Source organism: Ooceraea biroi, chromosome 4 (assembly GCF_003672135.1).
Source record: "Ooceraea biroi isolate clonal line C1 chromosome 4, Obir_v5.4, whole genome shotgun sequence".
NCBI classification, from domain to species: domain Eukaryota; kingdom Metazoa; phylum Arthropoda; class Insecta; order Hymenoptera; family Formicidae; genus Ooceraea; species Ooceraea biroi.
Window position 1 is genome coordinate 9,701,480 of NC_039509.1, and position 23,161 is coordinate 9,724,640.

The window sequence follows — 23,161 nt, forward strand, 5'->3', positions numbered from 1 at the left end:
CCGTAAACTTCCAATCGATTCCGTGCCGCGTCAGAGAAAGTTAAATATTTATCAACCTGCCGGACGGAAAACGCGTTATTTAAATGGAACGTTCCCTAAACAGATTGACTGGAGCACAGCAGCGGCGGACGCATGTTTTAACGCGTGTGCGTGCACTGTATGCGGGCGGAAACGTTCCATGTCCGCGAAATGTTCACGCGACGTCACGTCGAATCTGTCACGAATCAAGAGAAACAGGTCAATTTGATGAAGGTTGAACAACAACCAGATTGTATCGACAAGAGACTCATGTGTATGATTTTTGCAGCTATTGTATAATGACGCGAGCGTACGTGTTTCAACGTACGTGTCTCTGATTTCGCACTCGTGTTACGTCAAGCAAGTCAATCTGGAGTATCACTTACAGCTCCCTTAGACAGGGAAATTACGTTCTAAGCCTCCTAATGGAAGCCTGAGAACGCGGATCTCTCATAATCGACTTTGTCGCCTGGGATTTCCGCAGACCTGAAGGCGAGGATAAATTTGTAAAGTTAATCCGACAAATTTCGCGAGCAACGAGGCCGGAATTTGCAAATTTGAACCGCCCGAGTTTCACGAGGACCGTAATTATCCCTGCCGGAGCGTCAAGACTGATTACAATAGCCCCGCGGTGTCTCTAATTCAAGCGGATCACCTCGAAGGAAATACCACTTGACTGCAAAGACGACTTGGTCGTTCGCTAATATCGCAGCATCCCTTTTAAATCATCTCTCGAATCGTTCGTACGCTCCATTATTCCGCGACCATGAAAAAGAATCGTCGAGTAAAGGTAACATCGCGTGATAAAAGTCTCGGTTCCTCCTCTCCTTCCTCCTGTAACATATGCGCGTTCCCGACATTGTTGACTTCGTATACGGTCCCGGAATTATTTAAACCGCGTTCGGGCGAACGTTTCTCCAATTGAACGATCTCTTTCCCATTGTAAATTTTTTGCGAATAATGTATACGTCGTGCCAACGGAATATTCAACGTCACGCGGGCCTGGGAGATCGGAACTTTCGTCATATCCTACCGAGAGCTGCGACTTACGGGACGGACAAGAGGCGGGCCGGAAAAATCCTGGAAAGAATGCGGAAGAGATGAGAGACGGCAAGCGGACGAGTCAGAGAGGCGAGGAGAGAAGGAGAGGGAAGAAAGGGAACAGGGGAATAACGAGAAGCGAGGAAACAGGGAATGGAGATGAAAGAGCCGAATGAAAAAGAGTGTCTCGTGCACTCTAGAGACAACCAAGGAAGAAAGATGTCTCCGACATGCTCGAGCAGCAGCGGCGGCGACGACGACGGCGGCGAACCCGGAGCTTCTAAATTCCGCGAGCTTCCGCAGAATTGCGCGAGTAGGAGAAGTGCGGTACGTGTTCGAGTGCGTTCGTGTGCTTGTTCGTCATTTTTGCTTTCGCGGAAAGGTCGCTTTAATTAAATGTTTGCCGTCGGACGTGGGATGTCGTCGCGAGAATTACGGTGCGTGTGGATACTCTCGTTACGGATACGCCGGCGGATACGTACGTTTTCCCGACGATATTTGAGAGTGCACGTGTCTCTCAAATAGTTCTCCAAAGATACACAGACGGTCCCAGAAGTCATTTACCGCAGCCGTAGATCTTGCGATAAATTCTAAACTGAAATACGCGCAAGCGAAATTGAACGAATTTCGGTGCACGTTGTATAAACTGTAGCGTTTCACTCGGGGAATAGTAATGTTTGAAAGTTGGACAATCTTCAGACAACCTTTAGGGCATGCAGAATAACTGTCAATCATCATTCGCCGATCACGCGGAATGTCTTTTCAAAATAAAGGAACGAATTCTTTTTACTCTTTTTCTTAACAATGTTCTTTTCGTGTCGCGCAAAAGTGCAGAGCCAAGTCAGAGCGACATTGATCGCGTTCGTTCTTGTTTCCAGATATCCCTTTCTCGATATAGGCTCTTGATTGAAAACCCTTCGGTTCGTTCGTTCGATGGATCGCGGAAAGGCATCCGGTCAGGACAGGGTGACACGCCGGCGAGCGCGTTTCCGATATTTCGTGCGACTTGGTACTCTCTTTTCGGACAGACGCGGTCGACACAAACGTCGACGTTCTTTTCGCTTGGCTGACACGGAACCACGTTTCATCCCGCAGGAATCTCCGTCAGAAACCTCCGTCAGGAACCTTGGCGACGATATTCCTGAAAATGTATGGTAACCGCATGCGCGCGGTTTGGAAAGAGACGGGACACTACTTCGGAAACAAGAATCCGCCGGCAGATTTGTTTGCGGATTTAATTTGTGATTTAGATCGCGGAAGATATTTATGGTCCCCGCCCCGTGTCGATATTCCTGGGACACCCGTTCCCGTATTTGCATGACGGGATGAATAAATACGAGAGCAGGCTTCCGCGCACGTCGCGCCACGGATAACCCTGGCCGTTTTTCTCGTGAATTCTAGCGCGCAGGGATAAATATGAATGAACGCGCAAAGCGACGAGAAAATTAAATTTATAAATTGCAGGGCACACGCTTCCACCGACCACCGTCAAGAAAGTTGACGTAATTGTAAACGTTACAGTTGGATGCAGTCGGACGCAATTATCTCACTTGGACGTGTAGATTCAAATTTAGATGTTAGACGTATAAACATGTTAAAAATTCCTGCAAATATCGATGTTTATAATCGTGCAATTCTCATACACGCATCTGCGATAACGAAGCGTCGTTTTTACAGCAGCACGTTTTTTAGGTATGAGCTGGGCTCATCGATTCAAGCAAATTATTTAACTCTTTGAAGCATAGTGTATGTATGTATGTGCATAGTATGAAAAATATGGTATGAAACTTTTTTACTGCTTGAATACATGGTGCATGGTGGGACGTTATTCATACCACCTTTAAATCGTGAAATTACTAGAAGCACAGAGGTTTACATTCTGTCCTATTTAATATAGTTGGAGACTCTACCAACAGATGTCAGATGTCAATTATTTTTGGTTTTATTATTTTGTGTAATTTTGTATTCCAAATAATTAAAACTATTTTATCACATTTTATATAAATAAAATTTCTATGCAACTAAAAATTTTGTTTTTGTAAAATCCTATGCTTCAAAGAGTTAATCTAGAACACAGCAATACGCAGTAATACGCAACGAGTGGAGAATGTAAAAACGCCACGAACCCAACAAACTTTCTTTACGTAAATGGCGGATTCGCATATCCCTCTGACATTTTTTTACGGAAGCTTCTTCCTCTTTAATGTTACGAGCTGACACTGCCCGGAGTTTTCAAAGTTCGTCCCTCGCGCGTCTCGTTTCACGTCGAAGCCACCGAGATTGCGACCGAGATGGCGGCGTGCTGTAAAGCCAAGTTTAATAACATTTCTATAAAACATGCTTCGCGCAGGAAAGTTTGTAATAATATTTACCTCGCGTTGTAAGTTTAATTTATGTCGTATGCAGAGCGGTCGCCGTTTCCTTGAGCGTTTCGTCACGTCGCGCGATGTGAACTTTGATGCTGGCTTCTCAATCTACTGAGGTGATTAAAGCGCGTGATTAAACACGCCGACGCATATTTCCTTCAATTACCGCAGCCGAACGCGCAGCTGATGATTGCAACTGCCTGCCAACTTCTCGCGTTCACTCGATTCCGCTGATTACCGCGGATAGACCATGTACAGATCACTTTCTCCCAACACTATCGATTCGCGACTGACCAGCACACCGCTGGCGAAATCAGCGGACCGACAGATTCAATTGCGTTCAGCCGAACCTTTGTTTCTTTTTCTCTCCCTCTTTTTGCACGGCTAACCGCACAAGCCCGACGAGAGTTTTATCGTCGTCGCGCACGTTGTTCCGGCTGAAACGTGTACCGTGTCGAGAACACTCTGGCTTTATTGGACGAAATCCATATCGACATCGGGGCAGTGCAGTCGGGGGTGGAACGGTGCGATGTGTCCTCCGGGTACCACCGTACGACGCAGGATCCGGCCTGCTTGCCTAATGGTCAAGCAACGCCGGTTTCCGGTGTTTCCGCGGCGGATATCAGCCGCGGGTGACGATCGGACACAGCGTCAAGCCGTGTTCGACAACCAGCAGTGATCCAGTCTAATCTCTTTAGTTCGATACGCCGTGGGACGATGCAACTGCAAGTTTGCGACTTGTTTCGCATTATCGCCTATAAGCTCGGCGATTACGAACGCTTACAAACGCGCGGATACGTCACGAGCACTCGTATTTCGCAGTTCATGTACGGGCGATCAATTTATCGGCCACGTACCGAGCAATATTATTTAAAAGTATTGCATTATCTGGATATTGATTGAGAATATTTCGTCACAGTGTTCGTCATGCTTTTGCCGGGCGTTGCAATAATCAATGTGAGCCGCATCGACATACTTCCGGCGACGCAAGAGTATCACCCCTGTGTGGAACCGCTTTTATCATTTTTTTTAGTGCTACAGATACGCGAGCCGCCGGTGTAGTCGGGGTGCTTTACGATATCGTTAAAAGCCACCCTATCTGCCGCGAACGCATATGGCGTCCTGAAAATATCGCGGCTCGCGCGCAAGCTTCAAATTTACGCGCCGAAGACAACGACACGCGTTTCCATGATCTTTCCCGTTCGCTTGAGTAATATTTTCTATCGCGGTACTTTATCTTGATTGGATACTGCACGCGCACGTAAATCTTAATAAGAAAAAACAAAACACGGAAGATATGCATTGACGTAAGTCACGTTGCACGCTAGTTTTTGCATCCGTAGCCGTAAATTTATTTGGAAGAATGTGTGCGACACGACGTATCGCGGTATCTCTTAAGCCCGTTTTAGACTGTGACAATACATTGCACTAGATTGACGCAATTTTTTGAGCAATTGTTTGCTGCAAGAATTGCTTGGCGTTAAATTGTATTGTGTTTTATACTGTACATTTTATTTGACGCAAGATTTGCGCAATATGCAATAAATACAAACTGAAAACATGGAAGAACGTATGGCATTACGTAGAAAAGAGCATAGTTTGGAGATGAATTGGTTTTTAAGTTTGAACAGTTTTAAGAACGCGTGACAACTAGCCTGTGCCGCAATTTTGCTGCTGCGAAGGTTGCAAAGGGAGCTGCAGCTTCTCGCGTTGCAATTACTGCGAAGACTACGATAAATTGATGGATAAATCAATTACACGCTTGTACCGTAATTGTACCGGTGGTAAATTGAGCCTTAGTCAATTATAGACACGAAAGAGGTTGTACTTACGGTTCTCGATTGAACGACCACGACGACGCGCCGGCGCCTCATTGTAATTCGAGACTCGCGTTGAAAGTTACCCCACGTCGAATATCCGATGAGTCTTTAAGCATCTTAACCTCTGGCAGACCAAGGGCTTCTTAGCAGCAACAAAAACTACCTCGCTACATATTCATACACACATTTTGAGAATAATTAATTAATTTGTATTTTCTTCTCGCGCTCGTGCGCAAAATTGCGCGCGAAAGAATTAATAATAAAAATAATAAAAATTTGGTAAGAAAATAGAGTTAATAACGCTGTTGAAAAGAGTATTTAATCCAATCCAATCTCTCTCTCTCTCACACACACACCCACACCCACACACACACACACACACACAGAATTAAATTCATTGACAAATGTATCTACAGAACTCTTTATTCTGAATTTTGCGGGAATTTGTATTAAAAATATATCGTACAGTGTTTACGCGAAAACAACATGAAAATTTCTGGTAACAGTTGTACCCATGCATCTTTCAACAGTCTTTTTGTTTCCTCAATACAAAAATGTTCAAGCAACGGCAGTCACGGTACAATCGACGTTTACTTTACGCGTTCATGTTTGAAATGTTGTTAGCAAGCGCGCGTTGTGTCGCCCTTTTTCGGAATTGAAAGTTCAACCGTGAAATTTACGGGAGGGAATCGCGTTGCTTCTGAAAAAAGGTCAAAAAAGGGGGAGGGAAGAGGTGAGAGACAATGCAGTATGTTCGCCGTCAATCACGACGCTTTGTTGATCCACGGACTCTCAAACGCCTGGCGGAATCGCACGAGGATCGATTGCTGGGCTTTGCCGCGTGCACTCTGTCCGTCACCACCGCTTGTCCGGTGTTCGTTCACATCGTTAATTGCCTCTGTAAATATTCTAATTGGAAACTTCCAGCCGTGTCAGGAGGAGCTCTCTCTATCGTGGCCGGTGCGCGATCCCGAAATTGGGCATTCGCGCGCGGAATCTGCACTGACGTTATATGACAATAGATCGATACCCGGCGTACGCGAAAGCAAAAACATTGCTTTTACATTCGACGTGCATCTGCACGCGAAATCGAATATGTCTTCTGCAAGAAACTCTATTATTTGTATCATACGGTTCATATTCGCAACTGTATTTCGGAGACGGCCCAGACAAATTTACCGATGATGTTTTAACGTAATGTCTCAACGTGTTCTCGCAATACATCTCATTCATCTGTGGACAGTTTTGTTTCTCGTTAGAAAAAAGTTATTGGCGAAAGGGAAAAATTTCTCTTCTCGGTCGGAAACGCGGTTCTAGATTCCGGCAATTTGTATGCGCGTCTGGATTCATTCGGTCGATTTATTATCGCAAATCATTTTCTGCTTTATACAGCTCTCTTTTTACGCAGCGTCTTTCTATAGCTCAATTTCGCGCACATGTCACGCGACGAATATCAAATGACATCCCAGCCAGAAAATCTTCTTTCTGCCCGGGAACTCCGACCGCGCGCTTTACCGTCGTCATGGACAACGTATGCCGTCTGGCGCGTCGAGAAGGGTCGTGCGGGGTCACTAAGATAGAGCTTCGAGGTTGCCGAGCGAAGAAATATCGCCGAAAGTCCTCGGGAAGCCAATTTCGTTTCGTGCATACCCGTCCCCGAAGAGAATCGCGTTTAGAGCTCGACTAGCGATGAAGTCGAAACGTAAATCATATTAGTTTACCTTCGCCCTGTCGCACATTCTCACCACCCACCCACACGCGTGAGCGCGCGAAACGGAGAGGAATGATAATGGTGGTGTAATGTACTTTGAAGTTTGCAGGCTAAAGTGACCGCGGTTATCTTGCCGACGCGACCCTATTATATTTTGCCATTACCTTCCACGCCTTGCCTCCCCTTTCCACTCTCTCACGCCGAGCCCTTTTCCCCGGCGTGGTCCGCTCGCGCGAAAGTCGACTAACCGCGTTAATGTCCGGGACCAAATTTGGAGCGGGTCAAAGTTGGTCGCACGACCGCACTGACGTTAAGTGTAACGAGCCGCGATGTAACGATCGCGGTCGAAATTTCGTCAATGAGCAACCTTCCTTGAGTTTTCAAGGAATTGATTCAAGTCGTCACGGTTATTTTACCGGCAGCTCGGTGCTTCCGGTCTCGCCCGAATGAAATCCTCTTGATTAATGCAGACGAGTAGTCACAGCCAGAAGTAGATTCGGTTATTACGCGCTAATGGTCGTCGCACCGTCTCGTTTCAAGAAACTTTCATATTCCCCCGCAGGGACGGCGTTCTTAACGTAATGAAATCCGCGGCCATTCCGCTGCTGCATTCTGTCATTCTTAATGCACCTTTTGTGGTCGTACGTCCAGCCGCATAACGCTGCGGTCGTATTTTGTCGAGCTGCTCGAGTCAGTCATGACAATGCGCACATTTCTTCGCAAGCGGTAGCGGAGGCGCACGGTCAGACGCGCCACCGGCCGGAATTTCGAAACAGCCCCGCGGAAAGTTTCCCGGAAGGGTAGATAATATCCCGTAGAAACCGTAGACATCCGTAGACAGGAGACATTGCGAAACCACCAAGTTTCTCGTGCGTTTCAGGCAGATCGAACGACTTTATCCCGCGACTTTGCCCGTTGCTCCATTCACGACTTATTCTCCTTCTTTTCTCAGCGAAATACATAAATGTATATCAGCTAACCGAAGTTTGCGGTCGCTGTGACGAAAACAACCCGGCACAGTTTCGTAAATAACTGCTACACTGCCGTATACAGATATGAAATTGAAACGAAATACTACTAAATTATTCTTACGACGTACAAACGTTTTGCATCTGTCACTGATTTATTTTATTCTTATTATTTCATTTTTATTATTACTTATTATTTTATTATTATTTATTCTTTCCTTATTATTACTTATTATTTTTTATTAATTTATTTTATTCTTATTATTACTTTCGAAGAATCTGTCACGTGGAACAAATAAATGCATTATTGCATGCGATAACGCTTGCTTCGACCGATTACTTTGTACATGATAGTTGTTAATCCTTTCTCGGTAATGGACGTTGTAGTAGCGATTACCACTATCGTCATTATCGCTCGCTCTCATCGCGTTATCCGATACCGCAGATAAAGTCAAAGCCCAACGCCTTGGATAAGGTCGGCAAACACCTAAGGGAGAATTAATTAATTTGCGTGCTTTCATTCGTGCACTCTCGATAAAGTCCCGGCTTTATTGCATGTTGCGTGAAGTATAATATCGAAAATAAGTTTACTGTCGTAGATTGTGTGTATGTTTGTGTGCAGCCCGTTATACTCTAGTACCGAGCTTTCCTTCTATTACATTTCAATTAAATTCAATTAATGCGCCATGAAAGTTTTCGCTGTAATAAGTGGGATGTTACAGCGCATTAAATTTACGTAACTCGATGCAACTCGTCTCTTATTGTTTTGCGCAAGAATATCCATCAGTATTTATATTATTAAGATGAGAATTCACAGCGGCAACTGCGCTGCTAATGGAAGTTGCGAAATAGATAATCGTTGCCTCGGCGACGCGGTACCGCGATGGAAAAGGTCGATTATTTCAATTTCCTTCGGCCGGGGCGTTAGCGTTTGAGAAACGAAAATGATCGGATCATTAATCGGCGAGCCGTAAACGCCGCTTCCGCGATGCCTGATCCTTACTCTCTCGCGCTGAGAGGATGAAAATATTTTCTTTCCGCAAGATATATGCGCTCCACTTCCTTAGCAACGTAGACTACGTGCGATCTCCCGACGTCCCACCCCACCGATCAGAGGCTATTTACTCTCTACCGAGAAGCTCTTTAAAAGCGGAGCCTCGCTCACGTCCGACCGCGGCATCGATCTGATATCTCCGGGATGAACCAAAAATTTTATCAAACCTCGTGTGGATTCCAGACGAAATTCCAAGGAGATATTTTCTTTACTTTATGAGTTCTCAACCCTTTCACTCTGCAAGACTCCATGCAATTTTGATAAGAGAAATACTTTGCGCGCAACACCATGCACCAGAGATCGCGCGGGGAAAACTTGCGGAAAAATTCCTTTCGTAAATTGCGCTTTGCGTCTTTTACTCGTCCGTTTATTTGCTAGCTTTCGAATTTACGTGACCTCATTTGGTTTCCGAGCAAATACGCCATAACTCATCGCGCGGTGTCCTAACTCTCACTACTGACGTTGCTTCGCAGCAAGTCGCTGAGAGTAATTAGGATTTGTCATATACCTGTAAATGGATGACGATGACTTGAATCTCCAGTGGCGATGATACGTGCGTTACCATAGAGATCTGTTGGAGCTGATCCGAATCAATAGCTCTTATCTTGAAATTGTGGTCGAAACGTCCAATCCCGCGTATTTGCTTGCAATTTCCACTGCGCGTGAGCGATCGTAATTCAGATTGATGCACGCGTGAAGATTTTGACAATTTCTAAACATAATATAATTCCTGAGATTACATCAGTCTCGTCAGAGAAACGCACAATACTTCGACAAACATCGCACTCGTATCGCGTACTATGTATGTGAGCTCAATTTGAGATCTGGTATCGCCATTGTCAGCATGGTATTGTCGCGCATCGTTACGTGGCGACTAAATCTGCATCGACACGCATTTGTTCGCGATTGCACAAAGGTCGAAGAGATGTCGCGTGCATTTTTCGTGCACGTGCGACCTCTTTCCACGACATGGGAACGCCACAATGCGTATCCTGGCACGAAGCTGCGGGGGAGGTACCGCGGACGGGTCATAAATATCGTCCGACCGTCATAAAGCTTACTTTATTTGCCTAACTTCTGCTAGAGGGAGAAAGGCGGAGGACGGGAGAGGAGATTACGGTGTAGGGGGTTGAGTCGAATAGTATCTTCCTGCCGGTTTCCTTCGGTGGAAAAAGGAAGCCAAAAAGGAGGGGAAGGCACAGCAAGGATACGGACGAAGCTCAGGACATCCGCTGAGATGATGCATCGCCACCTCAGGCGCGTACACGATCTCCAAGGACCGTGCAAAGTTGCTCTGGCACAACGCCATAAACACGATACTTTGTCGAAAAAAATGTGGTGACCTACAAAATAAAAAGGAGCGGAGAGAGCATTATTTGAATCATATATGAGATGTATCAGACGGATTGTTCACTGTTCTCCGTCCGTAAATCCCATGAACGTCAGGCCGAACCAAGAAGAATAGAGGCTGTTCGAATGAAATATCAGCAGCTTGATAAATTAATATTTAAAGTACGTAAATCTAAGAAACCTTTAAACTGCCTTTTTCTTGATAAAGATGAATGTTCGAATAGAACTGATACGAGGATTGCACAAGTAACGAATGATCCAGCATTGAATTGAACCTAAGAAAATTTGATCGTAAATTATCCGACGGGTCACATCCATGATACAATAGCTTACGCGTTATGATTACGAGGAATGCGTTGTTCGTTAGGCTACTTGAGAATTATGTCCCCTTCCAAAAACGCGGCAGCTGAGCAGGAATTCGCGTAATGAGGACGCCGACATTATTAATTGGCTCAATAATGGCGCACGTGTCCTGCTCCGGAATGATGTAAGAGTTAATCCGGCGGAGTGCAACCGATATCTGTACCGCTACGCGTACATAGAGCCATGGTACCACGACCCATACCACATCTTGTCCAGCACTCCAATCAGGCTGCGGGACACGATTCCCTCATGCTTTGACCGGCGTTCTAAATGCATCTTATGCATCGCGCGTAAGGGCCGCTCTGTGGAGAACGCTGACCGAACTCTATTCGTTGAGACGTAATCAATTGCTTGACATAACGATGTCCTCGTGCTCACGCAGCTAGACTGGCGCAGAAGCAACCCTCTTAATTAATTTTGTCCTGTCTAATCTCGGCGATGAGTGTTATGAGAGAACATTTAAGACGGTATTAACGGTGGAATTAAATCAAATGAAAAATAACCAACGAAAAATAACTCTCGAGTGATCTCTAATGTGAAATGAAGTGATGACGGAGAGAAAACGTCGTCGAATACCGTCGCGATGTTGTTTTAAGAAATCGGTGAATTCAGTGCAGTCTTTCGCAAAACCTGCACTCATCGTTTATGCGTGGGAAATGCAACCTCGCGTACGTTGCACTCCGCTGCACTTTGTCATCCCGACGACCATCGGCGCGGCCGAGCTCCTAATTAATTGCAGCCCCAGCTCTCCTCTTCAGGAATAAGTGGGGCGGCAAGGTTGATAGCCACCACCGAGGTGGAATTCAAATTAGCTTGGCGTTACATGCTGGAGACTCACTCTTTTTTTTCGTTTCCCTTTCTTCTATCAGGGCTGTTCTTCCTTTCTCGTTAGGACGCACTTTGGTTATTTCACTTCGAAGATATTCCATGGCTCCCGTTCGTTTATCACCACTGCTCGCTCTTTACTCTGGTAAATCACACGATGGTAGAACACGAGGTGAAGAGACGGTGATGCCGTATTGGGTGAATCATTTACCTTTGCCCCCTATCTGTTCACGTATTTGGGATAGTGGATGCGGTCCGTATCGGTTCATTAAGCAGCCGGTTGCCACATTGGGGGTGCATTTCTCTCAATGTGAGAGAAAGAGAAGAAAGTATCATTCTTACCCTGACAATAGGAAATAGACTGGATGTTTCTTGTTAAATCGTCACGACGCACAGCATCATTATAAACATTAAACTATGCGCGATTCGTAATTCGTGATTCATAATTCGTGATTCATAATTCGTGATTTGTAGAGATTCATTGGACATTCGAGAAAATTCGTTATTCATCAATGTAAACACTATTCGCAGTATATCATAATTCGAATGGATTGATTCGTAATGATTCGCATTCTTTGAGTTTCCTCAAAACACCATTTGGCTACACTGAGAAAAAAATGTAATTGATCTTACGAAATGTTTTGTCACGGGCTGCCAACAAAATATATACTTATTTCAACAAGTTATATATTGAAACAAATATGTAGTTCTTGGATTATGGATATGGATGTGTAATCACACATATGAGAATTATAATCCAACAATTATATATTTGATTCAATATATAACTTGTTGAAATAAGTATATATTTTGTTGGCAGCCCGGGACAAAACATATCGTAAGATCAATTACATTTTTTTCTCAGTGTAGCGAATCAGTGCGAATGGCGAATCTCACATGACGAATCGACGAATTTTTCCTCCACACTATTCACAAATATATGAATTACGAATCGCGCATAGTCTGGCGCTAGCTTTGGACGTCACGCAAGGATATTCGTATTCACGACATTGCACAGCAACACGGCAATAAACTTTGTGAACCTATTTGAAACATTTTACCGGGCGCACGAAAATAGAAATATTATTTAAATGAAAGGCGAATATATATATATATTTCGGACTCCCCATAAATCTCGAGCACTCCTTGCGCGGCGCGCGCAATGCATATCCTTATCACTCATAATATTTCACGTTGGAAATATGAACACGTTACGACGAACATCATGGTACGTCACTCTCTGTGCGCAGTTCGCTGTATTATTTATTCTCGTTTTAGTCGTATGCGGAAGCAGCGTAGCGAATGTTGAAATTGCAGTCGCTGCCCGTCAGGCGACAAAATTCGGTAGATTCATTAATAGCGTTGTAATATTTTTCGCGAACGCGCGCATTGCCGTGGCATCGCCATGAATATTATTACTTTCCGGCGAAACAAATAAATTTCTCGTCTTACCTTCGTGATGGTGAATATTCGATATAATTCGCACAACTGAGAACTTACAATGTTGCGAATATCATCGTCGATGAATCAACGCACAATCTGCTCGTAGTACAGAACTGTCAGTGTGCATTATTAAGCTATTATTAATTGTCTGCGAAGCAGAATGCACAATTTATGATTAAACGATTAAAAACTTTGCTCGCACGGGATTTCATGTTTTACGTAGCATTTTGCGAGCAGTTTATAAAAAATTTGCGAGAAACGCGTCAGTACGAGTTGTTATTTGTTTAGAAATTTTCAGGGAAATTCAGATACTTTACAGAATGAAAAGTGCCTTTTAATTTCTGTAAAGTCGACCATAATCCGCATCTTATCATAATATTTTTTGTTATTTAAAATCTCGAATAAAATACTCGTAATTATGCCTTTTGCATTAAAACGTCTACCATTTATAATAGTATAACTGTCATATGTATTTCACATATGTGCATGACAATTCGATTATATGCAATTTCGAACTACACTATTTTCCTACAGAAAAATCGTACGCTGCATACATCCATGACATATGATATTTATTCCGAGACATTTTCCTGTCATTGGTCCTTACAATATCCGCCGCTGCTCGTTTTGCGAGATAAAATTTATGGAAACAAACGCGCATCGGAGAGAAATCCTCTTTCTCTACTCTTTAGATTATTTATGTCGATAAATCCGATATGAGATCTTCGATATCGATATGAGATATTCGAATGAACAATTACAAGTAAAATATACATAATTCGAAATAAAATCAAGTGCGATGCTACATTATTTCAACAAGATTTGCTTTATTTACGTGAATAGTCATACAAACTTGTAATCCATCTTTCTCATCCTGCTCTCTTCAACACCGGTGAATGTGTTTCACGTCAATCCCGCGAGATTAATATAAAAGCCGCCACGGCGGCGGAGCGTAACTCGATCGGCCATAAAAGATCGGCTCGCGAATGGGAAACGGAAATCCCGGGGAAATTTGCAGAAGTTGCGCATGGAGGTAAAGAAGGAAAAAAAAGACAGAAAAAAGGATAAGAACATTCGTACGCGATGTAACCGTCGAATTTATCGCCGTACTCGAACAGCCGTGCTCCTCCTTTATCCGCTGGAATCTTGGCCGTGAATCAAATCCGTGATTTACGATTCGCGCGTGTGTATATCAATTCCGCAACGACCCCGATTATCAGGCAGCGCCGCGGGCGGTCGTTGCCTCCGTTTGGATCATCGCCAGCGATACAACACCGCATTCGCATCAAAGAAGAACGTCGTCCCTTTTCCTAAGCGTGCTGCTGCGGCGTTTGTCTGCTTTTATGTGCATCTTCTCGGGCTTTCGAGGAATAAGCTACTCGGGGTAAGCGGCTCCGGGTGCGTGTAGTCTCATCCGCAACCGAACGACAGGATTTTCTGTCAATAATGCAAATTAGATTCTTTCATAGAGTAGCTTAGCTTAATAACTGATGAAAATTCGCCTCGCGCGTTCAGGACGCATCAGCGACCCGATGCTCGCGAATATTGTTTAGAAAAATGCATTCCCTCTCTAAGAATCCTTCGTTCGCGTTTTCGCGTTTCTTCGTTCGCGCACGCTCACGTTGTGGCGAGAGGAACTCTGATCGAATAAAATATTCCGCGGATGCGGGGCGAGGTAAGACCGTGATCCGGATATTCCTTACGTCTGCGTTCTCCGTATTACGGGAAGAGAGAGATAAGGAGGAAATCGCTGCGATTCTGCGCGCGCGACTTTCCTCTCCTCGCTTTGTGCGTGCGCTCTTCGAGCTGCCTATCTCGAACTGCATTTTATTGGGGAATCGATTAAATCCGATGTAATGCGAATATGTGCGGCGTGACGGTACATTTCGCTAGCCGGATCAAAAGGAAATATCGTCGTCGATGTCGTCGTTACAGATCCCATGGACCGTTCCAAGTTTCTTTACGGCGACCTCGCGTCCGTCTTTTACACGGCTGTAAGACGTTGCGCTCTGTAATAACATTGAGTCGCCTTTATGGGAGTATCTTTCTCGTTGCCATTACTAGACTGAGCATACCGTGCCTATTATACAGACTATAATCTTAGTGAAGTTTGACATAAAGCTGTTACAACGAGTGTGCATTACGATATTCGTGTTTACAGGAGCAAGAGAAGCTTAACTTAATGATGGGAAGTTTGTCGAAAGTAAATACGAAGCATCCCGTTTACTACGCTAATGATATTTACAGAAAGAAGAAATCTGATATCAAATTTATTCCAGAGAGCGTCTGCGTGCCCTGATGCTGTATCGGAATCAACGCGCGAAAGTCGAACATCGTGATAAATTAATAGGAGGAAAATATAGGGACGCGCCTGCGGAATTTCCCGGAATTTACATTCCCGACGAGATTACCTTAGAGAGAGGAACGAGAGATACAGAAATTATAACTGTAGCAGGAACAGGGCAACGAAGCGGACGAAACGAAATCTCTCGTATCTCATTGGATTGTCGGCAAATCCGTAATGGAGTCCGTTGTCTGATATCGTATTTCTCTCGCAAACGTGCGTTTGACTTTTTGACGTGACGTTAATTTGTTCGGATAATGGTACCGTGAGAGATATTCGATCCTACTTGTTGGTAATTGTTACAATCGTACAAATACCTTGAAACGGGAGAGCCATAGAGGAATTTAGTGCATTTTTTCCTCTTTACGAGACATTGTTGTGTAACTTTAATACTTTAGAAAAGTACTTGTACATTAATGACAAAGGTATTGTTGACTCTTCCATTTGTCGACATGATTTTTGCGGAGAAAAATCGACATGCAGGAAAATTTCATTCTCACTCGTTGCTAGCTCGCGACTTGCAAAACTATTCCACTCCCGACGTTCATTTATCGGCCGTTTTATGCGCGGTACATGCGATGAAAGAGTATTCTGGGGCGAGATGAATTTCCCAGGCGAGTCAGCGAAGTCGAAAAGAGGAATTCGAGAAGACGAATTGACGACGGGGGTGGGGTCGGGCGCCGTAACTTACCGGCTTAATGCGACCCCGTTGCGAGTAGATCGTCAAGAGTTTCCCCCTAACGAGGGGGCCCGAGAGCCTAGAATTGTTAATTGGCCGCGGACTTTATTAATGATCGCGCGCACCACGTCAGTTTTCTCAATTCCGTAATCGCACTAACTTTTGCTGCGTAAACCAGTCTTTTTAAAGGAGATTTCTTGCGTTCCTCAGCAAGGGGCAAACATTAAAAATTATCGACGAATGGCTTGATTGGCTGTTTGAATTTCCAAGTAAACGAATCTATTTTAATTGGTGACTATCTAAGCAGAAAATATTTTAACGATAAACATAAGAGAGAATAAATACGAATAAATAAGCAAAGAAAAGTGTACCTTAAGCCCGTTTTAGATTATGCAATATATTACGCAAAATTTGATTTTTACACACAATTTTTAAAGCAAGAAATATTGCAGAATATCATGCACAAATTGTAAGCAAATTACATGTGTTCGTAAATTGCGCAAGATATTGAAAACGTGCTCTATTCCTGAGCAATTTTTTGTCCGCTGGCATGGTTTGTACACTGAGAAAAAATATCTAATCGAATAATCAATTACATAGTAACAAACGGATATATCCGATTAAATTGTATTAAGACAAAGAAGATGATCGGACAAATCCGATGAAGGTAATCGGATATATCATTTAATCGGTTTAATCATTTAAACAAAATTAACAATCGGAAACACTATTTAATCGGTTTATCCGATGGAAATTTTTCTCAGTGTACGTTTCGAGATCTGTTCTTTTTAGCTGAATTGTCTGCACTAATACAAGAACTATATCTGTTCGTTTTAACTGCCTGCACTAGTGCAGAAAGAACGAAAAAGAACAAACTCTTACTTGTTTGTTTATGATTAGTATAAGATTATGATAATCGCCTCGCTACTCGCCTCTGTATTATTCGTTTTGTTATATATGTTCCTATTAAAGCACGCTGTTCCTATATACGTTCCTCCATGTTTTCAGTTTGTACATATTACGTATACAAGTGCATATTGCGTAAATCTTGCGTCAAATAAAACGTACAGTATAAAACACAATACAATTTAACGGCAAGCAATTCTTGCAGTAAAAAATTGCGTCAAATCTAGCGCAATATATTGCATAGTCTAAACCGGGCTTTAGAGTTGGATGCAAGTATGGAAACGAAATTTGAAAAGTTATTCGACGATTGTTGTATTCTGCGACACTAGTTTGTGTAATTTTATCATAGTCAACCATGCGTTGCAACACGCAAAGGGATTAGCCGCGTTTTGAAAGATGATTTGCAATACCCCACAGCAGGTATCAGCTAACGCTGTGTGAATTATTAAAACAGTTACGGATTGTTGTTTGTATATTGTATGTTTAATATTCTACAAGGCACTATGCGCTTGCTCTTTGTTGCATCGAAACGCGTGCAACTGTGAACACAGCAACGCTAAAGCGAGAGTTCCGATATCCGACACGTTATTCAACATTCAACACTCACTGTTGGAGCATCGACGAGGCAAAAATATCGAAACAATTCTGATGAGGATGTATTTCCCTTTCATTAACATCTCTTAGTCCTGCATTACAGATTCGTCGTGATACCGGGATGTTTAAAGATGATATGCAAGTTGTACTTTCGCATGTACTAGCTGTCGCTCGATCGTTCGATATTTCAGACAGCTAACGATGTGATAGTCGCGTATGTACATCCTATCAACAACGTTACACAGAGCGATTCCGAACGCATTTGCGGCCCTATTATGGTACGAGGATACTGTCTTGATACATGTTACGAGCCATCGAATTTCATGCACTTTCCCCTGTAGCATAAGTGGAGAGTAACTGTAGAGTAATCCTAATAAAAGTTAACGACAAGTATCTTCAGATCCTCTAAATAATTTTCCGCGTTTAAACTGGACTGTTCAAACGATGATGATTTGCGAAATTTTCTGATCAATTGTTGCATCGGGGAGTGCTTATGGTTTTCACAACGTGAAATTTATATCATGCTATCACACGGACACAGTGTTTATGTTGTAAAGCACACCCGATGTAAAAATAATGCCGAGATAAATATCTCCACGGATAAATGCACTCAAGAATGACAGATCAAGAATGGCAAGAAATCGAATATTGCGTTCTCATGATTTACGTGAATGACAGCGACTAATCTCGGCATGTACAAACGTGGGAGGCGTCTTTATAAAGTTGAGACACCTTTATTAAAACAGTTACGCAAAAGCACGACAGAGATCATTCGCATAGCCGAGACATTCCGATTGCGATGCGCAACGACGTTCATTTAACGTTCGGTACGTTCCCTTGCACATTTATGCGCGGCGTATTTTAAAATTACAAGAGAATGCAGTATTAAATTATCCGTGATACGTTGGTCCGGTCCACGAGGTTGTCCGGATGGGGTGAATTCGCGTTATTCGCCGGGCGCAGCAAATTTATGAGGATAGATGAATCTGTGTACGCGAACGGTGCGCGCGGCGGACTGCAATATCGATTCCGGCGACGCGCGTGTTTCATCGTGGACAGATTGAGAGAACCTACCTGACGAGAGGATATCTATCCCCCCGGGTGTCGGACTTTGGACAAACGTCCGTGATGTCTTGAATTCTGACTTCCGCTCCGGCGAAAAATCGTTGAACGAGGCGGTTATTCATTCGTTCCGCGTTCGCCAGATTGATTATTCAAGTCGTCAGAGTTCGTTTTGGGTGTATTTGTTTATTGGCTTTAAATATGGATTGATGATTATCACGGTGATGGTATAGTGAATAAAATTTACCATAAATATATTGTTCTGTGACAAATTTGAAGATTAGGGTAAGGTTGCCACCATTGGAACCCCTTTATTTGAAGGTCTACTAATTTGAAATTATAAGTAATAAAGTGAAACTAAGAATGTGATTTGAAGTGACATTTGTTAAGCTTTAAAATCAACAAGTCTCAGCATCTATCAATCAACATTTAAAAAAGAAAATAAAAAATATAAAAAGATTAAAAGTTTCCATGATTGGACCTTTGGCACCTTCTTTGGTCCACTTGGTTTCATTCATTGGACCATCGGTCCAATAAAAGAAACTAAGGCAAAAAAAATATCAAAATAATCTAGTATAGATATTTATTAATCAGTCACAAATACCTTAGAAGTACGTTTCTAACCTACATTGTTTATAAAATATTACGCTACAATTATAGAAAAAAGAGATATTTTAAGAGATCAACTGTTACAAAGGAACAACTTCAATCAAAATCAATCAACAACTGATAGTTATTATATTAATATACGTAATTTAAAAATTCAAACTAACAAAAACAATATCATTCTTTTTAAACATAAATCTTTTTAAACATAACACAAATAAATCTTTGTCAATTTTAAAACGACAATGAAAGGTAGAATTATGTAACTTTATATTACTTTTTGCAGGCTGGGCAAAAGTATCTTTTTTTACCTTTGCTCACACAAGCACACTCTAGTAATCGTCGTCTTAGTGTTGTTTTCGGTACAGAATATATTCTGCTGGCTGCATTTAAACCGATCTCTTTTTTCCGCAAAGCTTCTATGGCAAGCTTCATACTAATTTCGTTCCATGTGTAGTACTTACTACGCTCTTTTCGTACTCGATGTGACTCTATTTCATTTTGAGACAACTGTGCCATTCTAAATAAAGAATAAAAAACAAAGTCACTTAGTAGCCTTCATTGGATTGGTCCAATCATAGTAACCACTAGGTGGTTCAATCATTAGCAATTAGGTATAAATTTTACGATAACGATTTTTTATTTTGAAGTTAGATCTGAATATTTAACTAAACGATGTAATAACACCTCAAATCAATATACTTTCATGAGGGAATATTAAAAATAAGACAAAATCACGATTAGTAGATATACCTGAATGGTTATTTCAAACGTTTTATTTTTTTTTGTACTTAAACCCTACTGCCGCGTGTCACTCTGCAGTAGCGGCCGCAATGGAACTGAGCGTGAGGAGGATAGCGGGGGGACGCGTGCACGTGCGTTCTATCTCTTTCTTTTGCCGACAATCGTTTTAGTTTTCGAAATACCTTAGTGGTTCAATGAAAGCAACGGTCCAATGGTGGCAACCTTACCCTATATATGTGTGATCGTTACATAAACTTGTGCGTCAGAAATTGGATGTGGTTACATTGATTAAATAACGTTTATAAAATAGAATAAAATAGCGTTGCGTTGCGTTGCTTTATCGGAACGTGATATTATGGATTTTTATACACTATATTGACTCACATACAAATAAAGTATGATGACAGATATGTAAAATATCAATGGTATTTTTTTATATATATATATTATTGATCGCGTATAGAAGGATTGTTTTTCTTAAAAACATAATTGCATATACAGGAAATGGAAGCTAAAGTAATAACGGTTTTTTTAATTGGTTTTTCGAACGGGCGGAATTGTGCTATTCTGTTTTTAAATATAAGATTTCGTTATTGAAGTTTTTGTTACGATTGACCATTCTTTTTCCGCCATTCATTTCGGTAATTGTAATGTTTTAGTGTCAGGAAATAATAAACCGTGCATACGTGTATACATATACGTTGCGGCAAAAAGCAATTGAAAAAAAAGAATGCAGAGATCGGTGAAATATATGTGTAACAATAACTCTCATCTTTCATTCGATTTAATCTCTCCATGAAATCGTGTCATTCAACATCCCAATTTCAATGCACGCGAATGCAGGAATAATAATAACAACGGTGAGTTCGATTGTCGAAAGTCGAAAGCGCAACGACGAGGCAGTGCGGAATTGAAATAATTAACACGCTAAAATCCCCGTTGATCCAGAAGAACCGCATTTGCTGGCTCTCTCATGTCGCGGGAACGATTATCGGCTCCGTTTTGCTCGTCGCCGTCGTTGTCGTCGTCGTCGTTAAGCAACAAGCCGAGTTTAATACCTCCTCCTCCTCCTCCTCTGGCTAATGGCGGCCACCTCTGGCGCCATTTTCGTGCTGAAAGCGGAAGCGCGCTCGTTCGACCATTCAGGCCTCGTCTCGTGGGAGCCACCGGCGTTTCAAAACGTCCGTACGTATTTACATCCCTTCTGCTCCTGGTACGTATTTACATCCCTGTTGCCTCTGCGGCCCGCCTGCAAAAGTAATACCGTTCCATCTCTATCTCGGGGGCAAGCACGGGGTGAAAGGCACTAAAGGAGAACCGATGACACAAACCTCCTCCATTCCCTTCTCCTCCTTCTCTCTTGCAATAAGAGGCGGTTACGTGATACGTTTCTTGTAGATTAACCCGCCACTGCATCGTTTGTGCGCGTCTCCAAGCGCGTGTAGGCACATCGAATTGCACATCTCTCGGCTATCTTTCGAATTGTTCCTCATACAGCACAAAATATTCGGAGAATATTCTAACAACATGATTTCCATATATTCTAAGAATATTCGAAAAGAATATTCATAAATAGTTCCACGAATGTTTTAAATGTTATTGGTATGTTATTTGGTAAGTACTCAGAATATTCTAATGATATTTCAATGAATATTCTTATAATATCTTATTTCTTATAATATTTCCCACAATATTCCTAAAATATCCTATACACTCTAAAAATGGCTTCATCGTAATTAAGTGTTTGAATTATACACATTTAAGCAGAAATAATGTTTGACTTATCAAACGCAAGTGGAAAAGCGTTTGAGTTTCAAACACTTTTGTATCAAACATTGTTACATATATATTAAAATTGTTTTGCTAAAATCAAACATGAGTCAAATTAAACAGATATATACGTTTGATTTTTAAACGGGAACAAAATAAAACACAATTTGTGTTTGATTATTAGAAAGTCAAACAGATTTATATTTCAAACACTTTCTAATTACACACTTATGAAACAAACACTTACAAACTTAAACACTGAATTCTTACAAAATTTCAACAAACCAGATGGCGCTCGCGGCGCAGTTTCTCGCGAGCAAGAGTTGCCTAACAAGGTATTTATTAAATCGCGATACACTGGGAATATCTGATAATCTGATGGTCGGACTAACAAGGAAGGTTAGCCAACCCGGAAATTTAGAAAATTCTGAAACTTTGTGTGCATATAGAGTAGTTTATCCGTAACATAAAACTATTTTTTTTCATGCTGAATTACAATTCAAGGGGGTGAAATCACCCCTTGAAGAAAAATATAGGTATTTCTATTTTGCGAAATAACTGCCAAACGGTGAGAGATATAAAAAAAAGTTTATACAAAAGTTGCATCTCTTTTTTATGTTTACAAAGCTGTGTGCACTTTGACATTAAATGACGCAGATTCATATTGATGCACCGATAACCTTGTCGAACTTTCCGATTTACGTAATACGGATGTGTCTATCCGTTTTGCAAACCACACGAAAAATTAGATAAGTTGGTGCATAGATTGGACTACTGTCGCAAATGAGGAAAATGGTGCAACTTATAATCTTTTTTCCAACATTTTTTCGGTGAATAAGTTTATGTAATCGCGGTTTTCGATTCATATAAATATGCCCGAGGAAGTATTACTTTCCAGTCTCATTTACGACAGGAATCAGCATTCTGTTGAAAAGTTTGCCTGATAGAAAATGACGCCGGTTAATGTTGCGAACACAATAAACATGTTAGCGACTACATTTCAAATTGCGAGTATAACACAGACACCTATAACGCCTTTTGAAATTGAAGTGCATAATGAAATTCGTGATATTCTACAAAATTTGCAAGACGTACGTTCATCATTTGAACATGATTACGTGCTTGATTTTGCTGATCCATCAGAACCCCATGGAGCACAAATTGTAGAATACATTACGCCTGCAGAAAAAGAAGAAGAAGACAGTTTTGAATATGAAGAATGTATTGTCGATGATGAAGATGGGAAGGTCGACTTGAGTTATAAGAGAAAGGCCGTAGAGTTTTGAAAAAGCAGAAAGAAGGCACGTCGGACATTAACTAGCGTACAGAATAGTTTTCATAAGGTTAAATCCTTACAGCAGCTATACAGATGGGAAGCAAGTGTAGAAAAAGGTGGAACAAATGCAGATAAATTTACATTTATTACGGAATATGTACTGCAAAAGTTTGAAGAAGCATGTGATAGAAAATCTATTGTTCATGACATGAATTTAAGAT

At 42.0% G+C, this 23,161-nt stretch overlaps 1 protein-coding gene and 1 long non-coding RNA gene across 20 annotated transcripts in view; one reads left to right on the forward strand and one right to left on the reverse strand.

Moving 5' to 3' along the window:
- The window catches only part of LOC105282675 (disks large 1 tumor suppressor protein), a 452,432-nt gene that overhangs the window by 136,492 nt on the left and 292,779 nt on the right, over positions 1–23,161 (forward strand). The gene's annotated exons all lie outside the window — the stretch shown is intronic.
- LOC105282673 lies at positions 18,836–21,728 on the reverse strand. Its single transcript, XR_894558.2, has 2 exons — positions 21,226–21,728; positions 18,836–21,143 (listed from the first exon to the last, which is right to left on the reverse strand). It is a non-coding gene; the product is annotated as an uncharacterized LOC105282673 (long non-coding RNA).